This window comes from Anomaloglossus baeobatrachus, chromosome 7 (genome assembly GCF_048569485.1).
Source record: "Anomaloglossus baeobatrachus isolate aAnoBae1 chromosome 7, aAnoBae1.hap1, whole genome shotgun sequence".
NCBI classification, from domain to species: domain Eukaryota; kingdom Metazoa; phylum Chordata; class Amphibia; order Anura; family Aromobatidae; genus Anomaloglossus; species Anomaloglossus baeobatrachus.
Window position 1 is genome coordinate 232,623,189 of NC_134359.1, and position 14,529 is coordinate 232,637,717.

Genomic DNA, 14,529 nt, shown 5'->3' on the forward strand with positions numbered 1-14,529 from the left:
ATCGTCCGATGGCATCCTTAGCACGGATTTGTATGTGAAACCGACTGACCGTAACAGTCTTCTGCATTTTACAAGTTGCCATCCCCGTCACACTAAACAAAGTCTTCCCATTTCCCAACACCAGCGTGTGGCGCGTATTGTATCAGACCCAGCACAACGTGATTTAAGATCCTCAGAAATGAGTATGAAGTTTCTCCAGAGGGGATATCCTATTGACATTGCCAATAGAAAATTTTCTCAAAGACCTACTACTGGGAAGAACATCCCACGTATTCCATGTATAAACACTTACCATCCTTTCTCTCCTCTTATTAAGAGCATAGTCTGCAAACATTGGCCGCTTCTGAATAAGGCTTATCCAGAAGTAAGCGAATTTAGTGTACCCCCTTTATTTTGCAACAAGAGGCCTCGTAATCTCCGGGATGTTTTGTAAGGGCTGACATAGGATCCAGTAAGACTGCACCGAGGCAAACTTTTCTCGGTACTCCCAAAAAGGGCAATTTTCCATGTCACCACTGTATACAGTGCAACAATCTTACCAGGGGTGACACCTTTACTCATCCCCTGTCAGGACGAATTTTTTCCATACAGGGGTTTTTTACATGTGAGTCCTCTTTTGTAGTTTACCTTATTAAGTGTCCGTGCGGTCTCGGATATGTTGGGGAGACCACCCAACATGTCCGAGACCGGATTAGTAAACACAAATCCACTATAAGGTGCAAACAGATGATGCTCCCTATCCCGTATCACTTTATTACATATGGTCACACGATCGCGCAATTGAAGTATCAGGTGCTGGAACATGTACCCATACCCAGAAGGGGTGGTAATAGAGTACGTACCCTGAAGGAGAGGGAATCTTATTGGATATTTACCCTGAATACGCTGGAACCAAGAGGTCTTAATAGGGAACACGACATGTGCATTTAAAGAAGTTCAATGTCCGATAGGTTTCGTTTTTTTGTTAGTTTATATATTTACTATATTAATTGAGTTTGGTCGACTCTTGTTGCTTTTCAGCCTCTGAATGGTCATCTACAATATGATTGTCAAAAACCCTGTATAAGGATAAGTGAGAATATTATTCTAGTACACATAGTGACATGTATCTCTCCCTAATTATTTTTTCTTTGTTCCAGGCTCCACCTTCTACTTGATCTCTTCACCGTCCTTGCACCAATCTTGTGTCACCACTAGAGATGAGCGAACCGGTCGCGGTTCGGCTCGAGGTTGGTTCGCCAAACGGACCTCCCGTTCGAGTTCGGTTCGTCGAACGTTCGACGAACCGAACTCGAACTGCATAGGAAACAATGGCAGGCAATCACAAACACAGAAAAACACCTAGAAAACACCCTCAAAGGTGTCCAAAAGGTCACAAACAACTCACAACACATGGGAAAGTGACAAGGACATATACTCATGCGAAAACAAAAGAGCTGGACAAGGAAAAAGAGGAGGACACACAGATATATGAGTATATGCAAGGAAACATCGATTCCATTAATGTGCAACTTGAGCCCTGCTCATTCTTGGCTTCCAATCTTGATAAATTGCCTGAGCTCGCCACGTACGTCTTGGGGATCTTGTCGTGTCCTGCAGCCAGCGTTCTCTCGGAACCTGTCTTCAGTGCTGCTGTGGGTCTGCTGGCAGATAAGCACACGTGTCTGTCCACTGACAATGTGGACATGGCTCTCAGAGGACTTTTCTTCCCCTGGGTCAGCCAGGGGACGGGAAAGGCACGCGTATTTTTGAGAGTGCTTCATGCAAAGCATCTTTTTCTTTTTCAAAAGGGAGCTCAACCGATGCCAGTCAAGTGGGGTGTGTGTGGCCCAGTGAGTGGCAACCAGGGAGACTGTGGTTGGAGTCCCCTCGCTGTGTCTCTAAAAGAACCAAGATGAACAAGTCATGGCTCTCAGAGGACTTTTCTTCCCCTGGGTCAGCCAGGGGACGGGAAAGGCACGCGTATTTTTGAGAGTGCTTCATGCAAAGCATCTTTTTCTTTTTCAAAAGGGAGCTCAACCGATGCCAGTCAAGTGGGGTGTGTGTGGCCCAGTGAGTGGAAACGAGGGAGACTGTGGTTGGAGTCCCCTCGCTGTGTCTCTAAAAGAACCAAGATGAACAAGTCATGGCTCTCAGAGGACTTTTCTTCCCCTGGGTCAGCCAGGGGACGGGAAAGGCACGCGTATTTTTGAGAGTGCTTCATGCAAAGCATCTTTTTCTTTTTCAAAAGGGAGCTCAACCGATGCCAGTCAAGTGGGGTGTGTGTGGCCCAGTGAGTGGAAACGAGGGAGACTGTGGTTGGAGTCCCCTCGCTGTGTCTCTAAAAGAACCAAGATGAACAAGTCATGGCTCTCAGAGGACTTTTCTTCCCCTGGGTCAGCCAGGGGACGGGAAAGGCACGCGTATTTTTGAGAGTGCTTCATGCAAAGCATCTTTTTCTTTTTCAAAAGGGAGCTCAACCGATGCCAGTCAAGTGGGGTGTGTGTGGCCCAGTGAGTGGCAACGAGGGAGACTGTGGTTGGAGTCCCCTCGCTGTGTCTCTAAAAGAACCAAGATGAACAAGTCATGGCTCTCAGAGGACTTTTCTTCCCCTGGGTCAGCCAGGGGACGGGAAAGGCACGCGTATTTTTGAGAGTGCTTCATGCAAAGCATCTTTTTCTTTTTCAAAAGGGAGCTCAACCGATGCCAGTCAAGTGGGGTGTGTGTGGCCCAGTGAGTGGAAACGAGGGAGACTGTGGTTGGAGTCCCCTCGCTGTGTCTCTAAAAGAACCAAGATGAACAAGTCATGGCTCTCAGAGGACTTTTCTTCCCCTGGGTCAGCCAGGGGACGGGAAAGGCACGCGTATTTTTGAGAGTGCTTCATGCAAAGCATCTTTTTCTTTTTCAAAAGGGGGCTCAACCGATGCCAGTCAAGTGGGGTGTGTGTGGCCCAGTTAGTGGCAACGAAGGAGACTGTGGTTGGAGTCCCCTCGCTGTGTTTCTAAAAGACCCAAAATGAACAAATCATGGCTCTCAGAGGACTTTTCTTCCCCTGGGTCAGCCAGGGGACGGGAAAGGCACGCGTATTTTTGAGAGTGCTTCATGCAAAGCATCTTTTTCTTTTTCAAAAGGGAGCTCAACCGATGCCAGTCAAGTGGGGTGTGTGTGGCCCAGTGAGTGGCAACCAGGGAGACTGTGGTTGGAGTCCCCTCGCTGTGTCTCTAAAAGAACCAAGATGAACAAGTCATGGCTCTCAGAGGACTTTTCTTCCCCTGGGTCAGCCAGGGGACGGGAAAGGCACGCGTATTTTTGAGAGTGCTTCATGCAAAGCATCTTTTTCTTTTTCAAAAGGGAGCTCAACCGATGCCAGTCAAGTGGGGTGTGTGTGGCCCAGTGAGTGGCAACGAGGGAGACTGTGGTTGGAGTCCCCTCGCTGTGTCTCTAAAAGAACCAAGATGAACAAGTCATGGCTCTCAGAGGACTTTTCTTCCCCTGGGTCAGCCAGGGGACGGGAAAGGCACGCGTATTTTTGAGAGTGCTTCATGCAAAGCATCTTTTTCTTTTTCAAAAGGGAGCTCAACCGATGCCAGTCAAGTGGGGTGTGTGTGGCCCAGTGAGTGGAAACGAGGGAGACTGTGGTTGGAGTCCCCTCGCTGTGTCTCTAAAAGAACCAAGATGAACAAGTCATGGCTCTCAGAGGACTTTTCTTCCCCTGGGTCAGCCAGGGGATGGGAAAGGCACGCGTATTTTTGAGAGTGCTTCATGCAAAGCATCTTTTTCTTTTTCAAAAGGGAGCTCAACCGATGCCAGTCAAGTGGGGTGTGTGTGGCCCAGTGAGTGGAAACGAGGGAGACTGTGGTTGGAGTCCCCTCGCTGTGTCTCTAAAAGAACCAAGATGAACAAGTCATGGCTCTCAGAGGACTTTTCTTCCCCTGGGTCAGCCAGGGGACGGGAAAGGCACGTGTATTTTTGAGAGTGCTTCATGCAAAGCATCTTTTTCTTTTTCAAAAGGGAGCTCAACCGATGCCAGTCAAGTGGGGTGTGTGTGGCCCAGTGAGTGGCAACCAGGGAGACTGTGGTTGGAGTCCCCTCGCTGTGTCTCTAAAAGAACCAAGATGAACAAGTCATGGCTCTCAGAGGACTTTTCTTCCCCTGGGTCAGCCAGGGGACGGGAAAGGCACGCGTATTTTTGAGAGTGCTTCATGCAAAGCATCTTTTTCTTTTTCAAAAGGGAGCTCAACCGATGCCAGTCAAGTGGGGTGTGTGTGGCCCAGTGAGTGGCAACGAAGAAGACTGTGGTTGGAGTCCCCTCGCTGTGTTTCTAAAAGACCCAAAATGAACAAATCATGGCTCTCAGAGGACTTTTCTTCCCCTGGGTCAGCCAGGGGACGGGAAAGGCACGCGTATTTTTGAGAGTGCTTCATGCAAAGCATCTTTTTCTTTTTCAAAAGGGGGCTCAACCGATGCCAGTCAAGTGGGGTGTGTGTGGCCCAGTTAGTGGAAACGAGGGAGACTGTGGTTGGAGTCCCCTCGCTGTGTCTCTAAAAGAACCAAGATGAACAAGTCATGGCTCTCAGAGGACTTTTCTTCCCCTGGGTCAGCCAGGGGACGGGAAAGGCACGCGTATTTTTGAGAGTGCTTCATGCAAAGCATCTTTTTCTTTTTCAAAAGGGAGCTCAACCGATGCCAGTCAAGTGGGGTGTGTGTGGCCCAGTGAGTGGAAACGAGGGAGACTGTGGTTGGAGTCCCCTCGCTGTGTCTCTAAAAGAACCAAGATGAACAAGTCATGGCTCTCAGAGGACTTTTCTTCCCCTGGGTCAGCCAGGGGACGGGAAAGGCACGCGTATTTTTGAGAGTGCTTCATGCAAAGCATCTTTTTCTTTTTCAAAAGGGAGCTCAACCGATGCCAGTCAAGTGGGGTGTGTGTGGCCCAGTGAGTGGCAACCAGGGAGACTGTGGTTGGAGTCCCCTCGCTGTGTCTCTAAAAGAACCAAGATGAACAAGTCATGGCTCTCAGAGGACTTTTCTTCCCCTGGGTCAGCCAGGGGACGGGAAAGGCACGCGTATTTTTGAGAGTGCTTCATGCAAAGCATCTTTTTCTTTTTCAAAAGGGAGCTCAACCGATGCCAGTCAAGTGGGGTGTGTGTGGCCCAGTGAGTGGCAACGAAGGAGACTGTGGTTGGAGTCCCCTCGCTGTGTTTCTAAAAGACCCCAAATGAACAAATCATGGCTCTCAGAGGACTTTTCTTCCCCTGGGTCAGCCAGGGGACGGGAAAGGCACGCGTATTTTTGAGAGTGCTTCATGCAAAGCATCTTTTTCTTTTTCAAAAGGGGGCTCAACCGATGCCAGTCAAGTGGGGTGTGTGTGGCCCAGTTAGTGGAAACGAGGGAGACTGTGGTTGGAGTCCCCTCGCTGTGTCTCTAAAAGAACCAAGATGAACAAGTCATGGCTCTCAGAGGACTTTTCTTCCCCTGGGTCAGCCAGGGGACGGGAAAGGCACGCGTATTTTTGAGAGTGCTTCATGCAAAGCATCTTTTTCTTTTTCAAAAGGGAGCTCAACCGATGCCAGTCAAGTGGGGTGTGTGTGGCCCAGTGAGTGGAAACGAGGGAGACTGTGGTTGGAGTCCCCTCGCTGTGTCTCTAAAAGAACCAAGATGAACAAGTCATGGCTCTCAGAGGACTTTTCTTCCCCTGGGTCAGCCAGGGGACGGGAAAGGCACGCGTATTTTTGAGAGTGCTTCATGCAAAGCATCTTTTTCTTTTTCAAAAGGGGGCTCAACCGATGCCAGTCAAGTGGGGTGTGTGTGGCCCAGTTAGTGGAAACGAGGGAGACTGTGGTTGGAGTCCCCTCGCTGTGTCTCTAAAAGAACCAAGATGAACAAGTCATGGCTCTCAGAGGACTTTTCTTCCCCTGGGTCAGCCAGGGGACGGGAAAGGCACGCGTATTTTTGAGAGTGCTTCATGCAAAGCATCTTTTTCTTTTTCAAAAGGGGGCTCAACCGATGCCAGTCAAGTGGGGTGTGTGTGGCCCAGTTAGTGGAAACGAGGGAGACTGTGGTTGGAGTCCCCTCGCTGTGTCTCTAAAAGAACCAAGATGAACAAGTCATGGCTCTCAGAGGACTTTTCTTCCCCTGGGTCAGCCAGGGGACGGGAAAGGCACGCGTATTTTTGAGAGTGCTTCATGCAAAGCATCTTTTTCTTTTTCAAAAGGGGGCTCAACCGATGCCAGTCAAGTGGGGTGTGTGTGGCCCAGTTAGTGGAAACGAGGGAGACTGTGGTTGGAGTCCCCTCGCTGTGTCTCTAAAAGAACCAAGATGAACAAGTCATGGCTCTCAGAGGACTTTTCTTCCCCTGGGTCAGCCAGGGGACGGGAAAGGCACGCGTATTTTTGAGAGTGCTTCATGCAAAGCATCTTTTTCTTTTTCAAAAGGGGGCTCAACCGATGCCAGTCAAGTGGGGTGTGTGTGGCCCAGTTAGTGGAAACGAGGGAGACTGTGGTTGGAGTCCCCTCGCTGTGTCTCTAAAAGAACCAAGATGAACAAGTCATGGCTCTCAGAGGACTTTTCTTCCCCTGGGTCAGCCAGGGGACGGGAAAGGCACGCGTATTTTTGAGAGTGCTTCATGCAAAGCATCTTTTTCTTTTTCAAAAGGGGGCTCAACCGATGCCAGTCAAGTGGGGTGTGTGTGGCCCAGTTAGTGGAAACGAGGGAGACTGTGGTTGGAGTCCCCTCGCTGTGTCTCTAAAAGAACCAAGATGAACAAGTCATGGCTCTCAGAGGACTTTTCTTCCCCTGGGTCAGCCAGGGGACGGGAAAGGCACGCGTATTTTTGAGAGTGCTTCATGCAAAGCATCTTTTTCTTTTTCAAAAGGGGGCTCAACCGATGCCAGTCAAGTGGGGTGTGTGTGGCCCAGTTAGTGGAAACGAGGGAGACTGTGGTTGGAGTCCCCTCGCTGTGTCTCTAAAAGAACCAAGATGAACAAGTCATGGCTCTCAGAGGATTTTTCTTCCCCTGGGTCAGCCAGGGGACGGGAAAGGCACGCGTATTTTTGAGAGTGCTTCATGCAAAGCATCTTTTTCTTTTTCAAAAGGGAGCTCAACCGATGCCAGTCAAGTGGGGTGTGTGTGGCCCAGTGAGTGGAAACGAGGGAGACTGTGGTTGGAGTCCCCTCGCTGTGTTATACATGCTTTTAGAAGGGCATGACATGGCTTGGAGGTTGACTTTCATAAAATGCAAACTGTTGGCTACCAAAATGCTGCCTTTCCAACAACTGTGGTTATAGGCAATGAGGAACATACTGATGAAGATGAGACGCAGATACCCGATTGGGATGACAACTTAAATATTCGGTCAGGGCAAGAAGAGGCTCGGTCTGAGGGGGAGGGGAGTGCAAACACAACAATTGATGATGAAGTTCTAGATCCCACCTACTGTCAACCCCCAGTCAGGCACTCGAGGAGGTCAACAGAGGCGGTGGAGGAGGATGCAACCGACGACGAAATTACCTTGCGCCTTCCTGGACAGAGTCGGAGCACTGGTAGCACGTCTACAACTGCATCCTCAGCCACCACTCTGCCTATGAGCATTATTCGGGGTGCATCAACAGGTCGCATGGCCTCTAAGCCTTGCCTAGCCTGTTCCTTTTTTGACATAGAAAAAGATCGCCCAAATCATGTGATATGTAAAATTTGTCATGATTCTCTTAGTAGAGGTCAAAACCTCAGCAGTTTGACAACTTCTTCCATGAATCGTCACATGAATAAATATCATAGGTCCCGGTGGGAAGCTCACTGTGCTGCAATGCGGCCTAGCGGAGCGAACCATCCACCGCCCGCCCCTTCCAGTGCATCCGCGCGCTCTTCATCTTCTAGGACTGTGGGGACAGCTGTCACACCTGTTTTTCCACGCAAAACTTCCACCACTGTAACCGCAACAGGCAGTTTGCTTGGTAGGTCGTCAGTTGGTTTGAAAGGGGAAACAAGTGAGTGTGTACAGCTCTCTCAGACATCGATAGCACCTACGTTGGATGAAGGCAACATCATGTCTCCGCCTGCACTTTCCTCACAAACCTGCATTTTTCCAGGGACACCCTACTCAACACCGTCTACACACAGCAGCCAGATCTCTGTCCCTCAGATGTGGTCAAATAAAAGGCCACTTCCTCCGACCCATGACAAAGCTAAGAGGTTGACTCTATCCCTCTGTAAGCTGTTGGCTACCGAAATGCTGCCTTTCCGCCTAGTGGACACACAGGATTTTAGAGACCTTATGTCTGTCGCTGTGCCCCAGTACCAGATGCCTAGTCGCCACTACTTCTCTAAGAAAGGTGTGCCCGCGCTACACCAGCATGTCGCACACAACATCACCGCTTCCTTGAGAAACTCTGTGTGTGAACGGGTGCATTTCACCACCGATACTTGGACCAGTAAGCATGGACAGGGACGTTACATGTCGCTGACTGGGCACTGGGTAACTATGTTGATAGATGGTGAAGGGTCTGCTGCACAAGTCTTGCCGTCCCCACGACTTGTGTGTCAATCCTCTGTCTGTCCAAGTTCCGCCACTGCTTCTGCATCCTCCACCTCATCTGGGTCCTCCACCTCCGCCCCAAGCCTGCCTGGTCAGGCCACCAGCGTTCTCACTGCGCAGAAGGAATCACGCACCCCTCATTACTATGCTGGCAGCAGGGCGCAACGGCATCAGGCGGTCTTTAGCTTGACATGTCTTGGGAATAAGAGTCACACAGCTGAGGAGTTGTGGTCAGCTCTGCGGTCCGAGTTTAATAAATGGTTGTCTCCACTCAACCTGCAGCCTGGTAAGGCCGTGTGCGACAATGCTGCAAACCTGGGTGCGGCCCTTCGCCTGGGCAAGGTGACACACGTGCCTTGTATGGCTCACGTGTTGAACCTTGTTGTCCAGCAATTTTTAACACACTATCCCGGCCTAGATGGCCTTCTGACCAGGGCACGTAAACTGTCTGCAGTGCTCACTTCCGCCGTTCAACCGCCGCAGCTGAGCGACTTGCATCGCTCCAGAAGTCTTTCGGCCTGCCGGTTCATCGCCTGAAATGCGATGTGGCGACACGCTGGAATTCAACTCTCCACATGTTACAGCGACTGTGGCAGCACCGGCGAGCCCTGGTGCAATACGTCATGATGTATAGCCTGGGCCAACGAGATGCAGAAGTGGGGCAGATCACCCTGATGGAGTGATCTCAGATCAAGGACCTATGCACCGTTCTGCACAGTTTCGACATGGCGACGAATATGTTTAGCGCTGACAATGCCATTATCAGCATGACGATTACAGTCATTTACATGCTGGAGCACACGCTAAACACTATTCGGAGTCAGGGGGTGGGACAACAGGAAGGGGAGGAACTACAGGAGGATTCATATGCGCAAGACACAACAACATCACCAAGGTCCAGACGTTCATCATCACCAACGCGGCAGGCATGGGACCATGGGGGACAGGGATCAACAAGGGCGCATGGTAGCAGGCGAGATGTTGAGGAAGGTGCAGGAGGACATGAAGATATGGAGGACGAACTGTCCATGGACATGGAAGACTCAGCGGATGAGGGAGACCTTGGTCAAAATTCAGTTGAAAGAGGTTGGGGGGAGATGTCAGAGGAAGAAAGAACGGTTAGCACCTCTATGCCACAAACACAGCGTGGACTTGGTCCGCATGGCTGCGCAAGACACATGAGTGCCTTCTTGTTGCACTACCTCCAACATGACCCTCGGATTGTCAAAATTAGAAGTGATGATGACTACTGGCTTGCCACACTATTAGATCCCCGGGACAAGTCCAAATTTTGTGACATAATTCCACCCATAGAAAGGGACGCACGTATGCTGGAGTATCAGCATAAGCTGTTACTCGATCTTAGCTCGGCTTTTACACCAAACAACCGTGCAGGTGAAGGGAGTGATTCTCCCAGTTGTAACTTGACAAACATGGGACGGCATCGTCATCTTCAACAGTCTACCCGTACCAGTAGGACCGTATCTGGTGCTGGTAACAGCAATTTTATGGAATATTTTCCTAATTTTTTTAGACCCTCCTTTGCAAGGCCACCAGAGACAACAAGTCTGACACATAGTCAACGGATGGAGAGGATGATACAGGAGTATCTCCAAATGAACATCGATGCAATGACTTTGCAAATGGAGCCTTGCTCCTTTTGGGCTTCAAATCTAGAAAAATTGACAGAGCTCTCCAGTTACGCCTTGGAGATTTTGTCGTGTGCAGCTGCCAGCGTTGTCTCTGAACGTGTCTTCTTCAGTGCTGCTGGGTGTGTGCTGACAGATAAGCGCACGCGTCTGTCCAGTGACAATGTGGACACACTGACGTTCATCAAAATGAACAAGTCATGGATCCAGAAGGAATTTACTACCCCTGTGTCATCCTGGGGAGAGTAAATGCTTGTGGATTTGGAATGTGCTTGATGCAAATCAAAACATCCTGTTTGCAACTAGGGCACAAGTGCTGCCACTGATGGGGTGTCTGTGTGCCCAATGTTGGGAAAAAAGGTAGACTCCGCTTGGAGTAACCCTTGCTTGATCTGTTTTTTAAAAATGATACAAGATGAACAGATCTGAAGGCAAGATGAAGGCAACATCATGTCTCCGCCTGCACTTTTCTCACAAACCTGCATTTTTCCAGGGACACCCTACTCAACACCGTCTACAGACAGCAGCCAGATCTCTTTCCCTCAGATGTGGTCAAATAAAAGGCCACTTACTGCGACCCATGACAAAGCTAAGTGGTTGACTCTATCCCTCTGTAAGCTGTTGGCTACCGAAATGCTGCCTTTACGCGTAGTGGACACACAGGATTTTACAGACCTTATGTCTGTCGCTGTGCCCCAGTACCACATGCCCAATCACCACTGCTTCTCCAAGAAAAGCATGCCCGCGCTACACCAGCATGTCGCACACAACATCACCACTTCCTTGAGAAAATCTGTGTGCGACAGGGTGCATTTCAACACAGATACTTGGACCAGTAAGCATAGACAGGGTCATTACATGTCACTGACTGGGCACTGGCAAACTATGGTGAGAGATGGAGAAGGGTCTGCTGTACAAGTCTTGCCGTCCCCACGAGTTGTTTCAATCCTTGTTCTGTATGTAGAAGTTAATACACTGCTTCTGCCTCTTCAACCTCGTGTGGGTCCTCTACCTTGGCGCAAACCCTGTGTGGTCAGGCCACCCTTCCTTGCAACTGCGCACAAGGACTACCACACACCTCCTTACTATGCTGGCAGCAGAGCTCAATGCCATCAGGCGGTCAAAGCTTTACTTTGAAATGTATGGGAAATGTGAGTCACACCGCTATTACAGAGAATAGTAGTCAGGCAGGGTCAAAACATTAATTGAGGAACAGGAACAGAATGGGACGGCCAGGAAAGAATCAGAAAACAAGCAGAGTTCAAATGCGTATCGGCCAACAAGGTACATAAACAGCAAGCAGGAAAAGTAGTCAGGTAACAAGCACACAAAATCATAAAACTGAACTGGGGGTAAAATTAACCAGAGGTTCATAGCTATGTCTGGCAGTGGTCTGCAGACAGGATGGGCATAAAAAAGGGTGTGGTGTCTTCCCATTGGTTGTAGCTGAATGATGGTATTTCATCTGTGAGATACCCACCAGCTACATTCAGCCAGAGATTCTGCATCTGTCAAGGTAATGCAGCCCAGTGGGTGAGCATAACCTGCGTCCACCTGCGCCGCTGGCATCGACTACTCTCACATCATCAGCACTATTCATGAAAGGAACACGTTGTCACCTGGCAACCGGAGTACAAATTGACGGAGCGGACTACGTTGGTGACTTAACAGCCGTGTGCGGCAATGATGCAAACCTGGCTGCGGGCCATCCTCAGGGCAATGTGACACACGTGCCTTTTAGGGCTCACGTGTTGAACCGAATTCGCCAGCAATTTTTAAAACACCATCACGGCCTACATGGCCTTGTGCAGTGGGCACGCTCGCTATGTGCTCACTTCCATCGTGCGCACACAGCAGCTCAACAACTTTCATCACTCCGGAAGTCTTAGGGTCTGGCAGTTAAACGCCGTAAATGCGATGTTTCGACACGCAGGAATTGGAATCTGCACATGTTGCAGCGTGTGTGGCAGCACCGCAGAGCCCTGCTGAAATACGGTAAGACATATAGCCTGGGATAACTTGATCCAGAGGTGGTGCAGATCACGCTGCTGGAGTGGTGTCAGATCAAGGACCTATGCACCCTGCTACACAGTTTTGAAATGTCGACGAAGATGTTTAGCACTGGCAATGTCATTCTCAGCGTGACAATTCTGGTCATCTACATGATGGAGCACACTGTAATTATTATTCTGAGTCAGGTGTTGGGACAAGAGGAAGGGGAGGAAGTACAGGAGGAGTCATATGCGGAAGGGATAACAAGATCTACGAGGTCCAGATGGTCAGCGGCACCTATGCGGCATTCATGGTGAGGGAGAGGGATTAACAAGGGCGCATAGTATCAGCAAAAAGTGTTGATGAAAGTGCAGGAGCCCATGAAGAAATGGAGGACGAACTGGCGATGGGCATGGAAGACTCAGCAGATGAGTGAGAGCTTGCTCACATTTCGGTTGTGCGAGGTTGTGGGTAGAGGGCAGAGGAAGGATGCACGATTCTCACCTCTCTGCCACCAACACACCAAGGACTTGGTCCTCCTGGATGCACAAGACACATGAGCGCCTTCTTGCTGCACTACCTACATGACCCTCGGATTGTATGAATTTGAACTAATCCTGAATACTGGGTTGCCACACTGTTAGATCCCCGGTACAAGACAAAATTTGGCGAACTAATTCCTGCCATAGAAATAGACGCACGTATACAGGAGTATCTGCAGAATGTGGTACGCAATCTTAGATCTACTTTTCCACTAAACACCAGTGCTGCACAGAGTGAATCTCAACGCTTTGTCATGGATAGGAGGAAATGGTCTTTTACTTGTCCACATCGGAGGGACCGAGGGATGGCTGCTGTGCTGAGATGGCGTTGAGTACGGTGTCCCTGCACAGTTGCACTTTTGGTCATATCCCAAAATGAGTTGAAAAAGGACAGATGCTGTTGGAAAGGGGAACAGGTGTGTTGGAAAGGGGAAAAAAGTTTTGGTCCGTGGATTTGGTGGTTAAGCAACTGTAACATTTGCTGAAGAAACAACATCTGTTACAGTGGGACTGGCAGATTTGGATAAAGTGGTATATAATCTGTGACCGCTATATAACGAAAATTAATAAGAAAAGAAAGAGAAAGGTATATATCCCCATCAGCAGTCAGTGTCCACCGTGCTCCCAGTTGGAAAAGGAGAGGTTGGCAACTTGAAGGTTTGCTGGAGGATACAGAGCTGTGTGGCTATGAAACTAATAGTAGCCTGAACCGAGTTAGACGCCATTCGGATCTGGAGACTGTGAGCCCTGTTAGCGTCACAGGGTCCACATGCCCACCCAGCCCAGGAACTCCCTGTTAACAACACAGGGGCCATTGAGTACGCTGACCGTGTGCGTAGGGGCCACACCTGTGGACAGCAGGCGCATCAGCAGCAGCAGGCCTGTTAATGCCACTGGGCTGCACAAGCAGGACTGTTAGGACAGGAGCTGGTCTTAACCGTTCTGCGTTACCAACTGTGGTGGTGGCCTGCATCCACCACCCGATCCCTGCCTACCTCTGGCCTAAAGCCGCAATGGGTTCAACACATGGAGGTGTGCTCTTTCGGAGCATAATAGAAGACTGCGCACCTCCTTGTTGGCTCCAGCCCCTTTTATAACCTGGGTCCGCCCCAAACCAGGGTGAACCACAATGCACCTCCTGGAGACAAAAGTAGAGTGACACGTCATGAGTGGCATAACTAGCGTCCTATTTGGAAACGCAACTTCAATGATGACCTCATGGCTGCCATGACCCAAACACCTCACCAGTCATCGTCTGAGCATCAATAATGCGGTGACAAGTCATAGGTGTGGGCCTCTGCAAGCCATTTGGGAGGACACCTGATGCCCTGTGGTCTATATGGGACCCCCACATCAGGGCCAGGGCCAAAGAGTTCATTACCGGACCTAGTCTCTGATGCAGGAAGTGCCTGAGCATGCTCAGTAGCATGAAATACAGTCTCTGAAAAAAGACTATCAGCTTTAGCATGGTGTCTATGCCCAAAACAGGACTTAGACCCGGCACGGAATGCAAGCACCTGTGCAAAGAGGCTTTTCACACTTAGTGTGGGAGCATGCGCTGTATCCCGAAATGAAGACTTAGCGTCAGGAATGGCACAGTCAGGCTGAGCATACTCACTAGGCGAAACACTGTAATTATGCTGCAGCTGGGGTACATCGGCACACGCATGCGCACTAGCTGCCTCTCCACACTTAGACGTGGAGGGGAAATTTGTCTTGGAGATGCTGTCTATGAACAGAAGGAAAAGCTAAAGGAAGCCTGACTTTCTATCCCTCCGAATTATGAAATGCAGCAATGAATTCCATGAGTTTGCTATAACATTAGCGTAGCAAAATG